Here is a 5,617-nt window from a genome sequence, read left to right as displayed (position 1 = left end):
CTTTTAGGCTTGCAAGAAGTTGCAAAAAGAGTACAGAGAGGTCCCACATACTTATCACCCTGCTTCCATCAATGGTGACATCTTACACAGCTTATAGTGTATTGTCAAAACCAGGAAACCAACTGGCACAACACAATTAACTAGACTACAGATCTTAACTCATATTTTACCAGTTGTTGCATGCACTCGTTTATTTTGTATGCTTGTGGATCATTCAATGACATTTTATCACATGTATATATTTGTATAACCACCACCACAATCAAGATGTGTTCTGTCACCACAAAGATCTCCCTCATGCTACCCCTTTATGGTCACACTTTTTATGGGGGCAAATACTCAGCCTTCTCCTCCATTCTTGGCTTTATCTGGTTGTAGGTGCTAAGCAGTGCCTTTGTTGACTACCTGTCTATTTTGCCTCCTAAGCATGCCATGTTCACCATCTCCACAACACCCTACATCGCCAGCCCCCTTGGCTCCTCTTCTGACTTAAAAATATTGTCAGTCATTATGGTGACTGCAGCCTCCTGGCTTCTGGCAGTTAATTGCTGCCGCCTGGCTCTGTTAATTCAAGGCTCCATGATTCCCATGGACATTAATGAGCAGTAACCACCTCTCCTACCCTCAGCCCTAGCCATCAAGTGAGAGCCACCTCTGAGCTTCTTAGTGATGCTGGTGCCCCTCTCACCAGTACATTCCTGATGGCTTTGGTGAATACTGAGTTTTCTTGGCCCCCCATGGAACATAATCTTCTGGTAGTATTTCTGACCTCACAAGGTCTGTCCAGTGCAACATGTTCAATTCCTTCAGCCTCTCTATTCCTTCCTCTACCATCCTCCAGGTAACACAGGCATTTCCACTTCATCTAGCATGAGCCCTTGTCTACTCCAGGCTCCTAAGAGCCACCCCAGCAGTGACTTTGTCCCATCCCTGGGGTGCTTGCCAGGGTGTTAAATCAACCTCCTAAGAAAGTACCCTCAAATTGATAAATTCTTGCTTCTTCAATGTTATGTTCCAGCTACCTTGATCGAAATCTAGTCTCAGTGGTAGTCACTGAGTAAGTACTCACTAAGTACTCAGGGGTACTTAAGCTGGCTCATGCCAATCTGTGTTAGCTAATTCTTCCAGCTCCTTCAGTATACAATCTATTTCCTTCCTTATCAGGCCCAGCATATCTCCAGTTGGGTTATGCTGGGATTTAACACAGATTATTATCTTGGCAGCCAGGAGAAAAGATTGGGGCAGCTCCTGAAAGGGAAACCATTTGTTTTGTGGGGTGAGGACTTGTTGACATCTTCTAGCATGAGAGATGTGCTTGTTCTTACTAGGGAAGAGTGAGCTACCTCTGCAGTTTCTGAGAGTTCAGTTTCTACAGAGCCAACATCTTAGAAGTATCCATCCAGATGTCTCCATCCTACTTCTTTTCAGGTCCCAGGTTTTTCCCACCACGGCTCTGACTTTAGCATGACAGACTTGCCTGGGATAGGCATTTAATCATCTTGAGGCTTTTGCTATCAAGTCTAGAGTCTGCTCCTCTGATGTGTCTGCTTGTTACTGAGTCCACACTCTTACCGCTCACCGCACAGCAGGCCAATAAATCAAGAGACAAGTTGTTGGGGCAAGGGAGAGCGACTTTATTCTGAAAGTCAGCAGACCAAGAAGATGGTGAACTGGTGTCCCAAAGTACCATCTTGCCTGGGTTTGGATGCTAGTTTCTTTTACAGAGGAAAGAGGGGAAGGTGAGCAGGTAAAGTAAGAAAGGCAATAAGTTGTTGTAACTACTTCCTGGTTCCAGCCAGACTGGGGAGGGGATGTGTTAATTTCATCTTTCCTGCAGCCATTCACAGGTGGCCCCGGGTCAGGATGTTTCTTGTGAGCTTAAACAAAGGTATTTCAGCTTAACACTCAGGCACGGGAAGGCAGTGTTCTGGGAGATGGGCATTATGTATACTTTAAGCTATAGGCAACGTTCCTTTAGTGATTAACTTGTAGCAAAAGCAATAGAATACAAAGGTTAAAGTAAAAGAAATAGATCGTTTTTTTATTTTTGCGGTTCGCGGGCCTCTAACTGTCGTGGCCTCTCCTGCTGCAGAGCACAGGCTCTGGACGCGCAGGCTCAGAGGCCATGGCTCACGGGCCCAGCCGCTCCGGGGCATGTGGGATCTTCCCGGACCGGGGCACGAACACGTGTCCCCTGCATCGGCAGGCGGACCCTCAACCACTGCGCCACCAGGGAAGCCCTGGAGTCATATTTGTTCTTCCCTATTACATGCTCTTCTACTGAAGGAGAAAAGTGTGTCTTTATAAGCTATCGACAAGATCCTTTGGCTCTTACACTTAGCCGTCAATTGCTTGTTAACAGCCCTCACTCTCATTATCCATTTGTAGGACATTAATACAAATTAGTAATAACCAGCCAACTTTGCTGACCTTTCTTTCAAATGCCAGAATCATCATACCTGCAATAGTGTTCCTTTCCACTGGACATTTTCCTAGGTCACTACTGATGAGAGTCAGCATTTGTGTTACCACCTTGTGGAAAGGAATACCTGTTCCCATCTACAACTCAGGATGCCATCTTCTTTGCCCAACAGGTGGTGAGTGATCCAGTCCCCGAAACCCATCTGACCATCTACTTTCTTGGATCCCATCAACAGTATACTTTATGTCTATTCAAATGTTCCAAGAAGCTGATGCCAAGATGGGATTAGATTTGCAAGAAACTTATTGGGAGAAATGCCTGTGGGTGATAAAGAGGAAGAAGTGGATGTAGGCAAGGGAGAGCTTTCAGATTACAATGTAGGTCTGACACCCGTGAAAGGAGAGTGGGAGGAAAAAGGATTGGCTAGAGAGAGTTCCAGTCTGCAGCACAGTTCAAAGAAAGTTTGAGCCCATCAGAAAGGTTAGAGAAATGTTGTGTACCACAAGAATGGGCCAGCACTAGTATTTGCACCATGTTCAGTCAGTGCTATTGGCAGCCTGGGGGAAGCATGGCCTTGGTGCAAACTTGGTGGTGGACCAATTTGGGTGGAAGCTGGGGCTATTAGCCAACCATGCTTCCTGCATCAGAAGATCTCAGTGGTACATTTTTATGGCTACTACACGTGGCATTCTACGGACAAACCTTGCATCTATCCCTCGTTTTGACCCCTGGAGAAAGGATTGAGGGCTTCTGCCTATGCTTCTTTAAGTGCAATGCATGGACAAACCAGGTATATTTTTATGCCACTTGAATACACCCAGTATGAGCTTCCACAATACCGAGAAAGGATCCCTCATCTTCCACCCCTCACTCAAGTTTGGGAACAGGAATGGGACCTAGAAATGTGCCATGACCAACTTTCAATCATTTTAGGGCCTTCTCTTTGGCTTGTGTAGAGCCCTGACCTGGACCTTAGACTGTACTGTACACCTTATTGATTTAAAATGTAAAACCCTGGACTAACTTTTGTAACTCTTTGCCAAACTATGTTTTACCTCTGACTCCCATTGTTAGACTCTCAATGTATTAAGGCCTCCACACAAGGTAGTCAGCCAGGCCTTAATATGTATGGTTTTTGCTTTCTCACGTTTATCAACATGAAAGGAAGGGATTTAGCCCAATTAAGCCCTAAGACATGACAGCCCTTAGGCAGATCAACTTTAGACCTGATTCATTGTCTCTACGATGTCCACAGAATTGAGGATGTGAGAGATATGTGTGACTGTCCATCCATTTCTGTGAGGTTTGCTGTTTACCAGGGTGTTTCTTAGTTGAAAGTATCCCCCTTGCCTTAGTAGCAAACTATCTTAATTGGATGAATTCCATTATGGGTGTTAGCGGGGAAAACCTCCTTCATAGTTAGAATGGCCTCAACTCAACAAGAGCGGCTGTGAACTACCACCAAGAACAGTGTTTTACAAAGATTACCTTAAGTTATGCCCCCAACTAGAGGTTGCCTGAAAGGAGTTCTTAGAGAGGTTGGTTTGGGGCCATCTCAGGGAGCATTCTAGCATTCCCCTTCAATGTTTACTTCTTTCCACCATCCAGTATGTGTGATGGCATAATTGTTTCAGGTATACCAAAATGTTTGTTGTCCTAGATCCTGTCATGGGTTGTGTCTCCCAAAAGATATGTTGCAGTCTTAATTTCCAGTACCTTATTTGAATGTGGCCTTATTTGGAAATAGGATCTTTGCAGATGTAATCAGGTTAAGATGTGGTCATTATGGTGGGCCCTTAACGCGATAGGACTGGTCTCCTTGTAAGAAGAGAAGACACACAGGGACAGAGACACATTGGGAGAATACCATGTGACAACAGAGGTAGAGATTGGAGTGATATGTCTACAAGCCCAGGAATGTCAACCATTGCCGGCAACATCAGAAGCTAAGAGAAAGGCATGGAACATATTCTCCCCTGGAGCCTTCAGAGAGAGCATGGTGCTACTGATACCTTGATTTTGGACATCTAGCCTCCAGAATTGTGGGAGAATAAATTTCTATTGTTTAAAACCGCCCAGTTTGTGTTAATTTATTATGGCAGTCCTAGGAAACTAACATAGATGCCTATACTGACTTTGGTTAGTTATGGTAGGACTTTCCAGAAATATAAAGGGGAAAGTTGGGACCTACCCATCAGAGAGGAATGTGTGCAATACTTTGATGTTCCTGGCCCTCCTCCAAGTTTTATTAGCCAGGAACAAAAATGCAGAGAAGAGGATCCAGCTCAGGTCTCTGGTTCTGAAGTCTTACTAGTTAAGAGTCTCACTGCACACTTTGGCCAAGGTATCCAGTGTTCCCAATTCTTATTTCTCCACTTGCTTTCGTACTTTGGGCCCCCGGAAATGAAAATAGTAATACTACTAGATAATACTTATGAGAGCTCTTGCTTGTTCTGAGTTCTTTTACATTTATAAAGTTGCGACTCACAACAATGCTAAAATGGAGTCATTGGTATAATATATCTATTTTTACATATGAAGAAACTGAAACAGAGATGTTAAATAATCTGCCAATGGTCCCATAGCCAGGGAATGGTGGAGATAGGATTTGAACTCTGGCAACAATGGCTCCAGAGTCTGCACTGAACTGTTATGCCAGACTACTTCCTTCTTGAACAGGAAGCATGACAGAGGTGGTAGCAAATAGAATTCACCAAGGGCTGGATGTTTCAGTAGTCCCACAACCTACTGACTGTCAGAAATATATAGGCTGACTTTGTTGACATGGTGTTTTGACATCCTCAAAATGGATTGCTCTTTTGGAAGCCCAAAGGCCACAATTTCAACCTCCGAGATCCAATTCCATTTTCCAAGGTAGCTTATTGAAATCCCAGGTCCCTGGACTCCCATTCCAGCTTTTCCTTGTACAAAGGAGTAATCCTCAAAATATAATTTGCTTTCTCCTGCAGTTAGTAGTTCTCTCCCAAGGTTATTTAGAAGATAATAATAAATATGTTACAGAAACATAGTCATTGATTGATATTGATATAGCTATTTCCCATGGAGAAGTTGGAGGCTTCTCTGAGAATTTCTCCACTCAATTAATGGTCATAGGCTACCACTAGTGCCAGGGGTTTTATGAACAAATTGAAACCTCCATAATAGAGTGTAGTTATTCATCAAGTTCCATTTGGC

This window comes from Physeter macrocephalus, chromosome 21 (genome assembly GCF_002837175.3).
Source record: "Physeter macrocephalus isolate SW-GA chromosome 21, ASM283717v5, whole genome shotgun sequence".
NCBI lineage: Eukaryota > Metazoa > Chordata > Mammalia > Artiodactyla > Physeteridae > Physeter > Physeter macrocephalus.
This window is presented reverse-complemented; position numbering follows the sequence as displayed.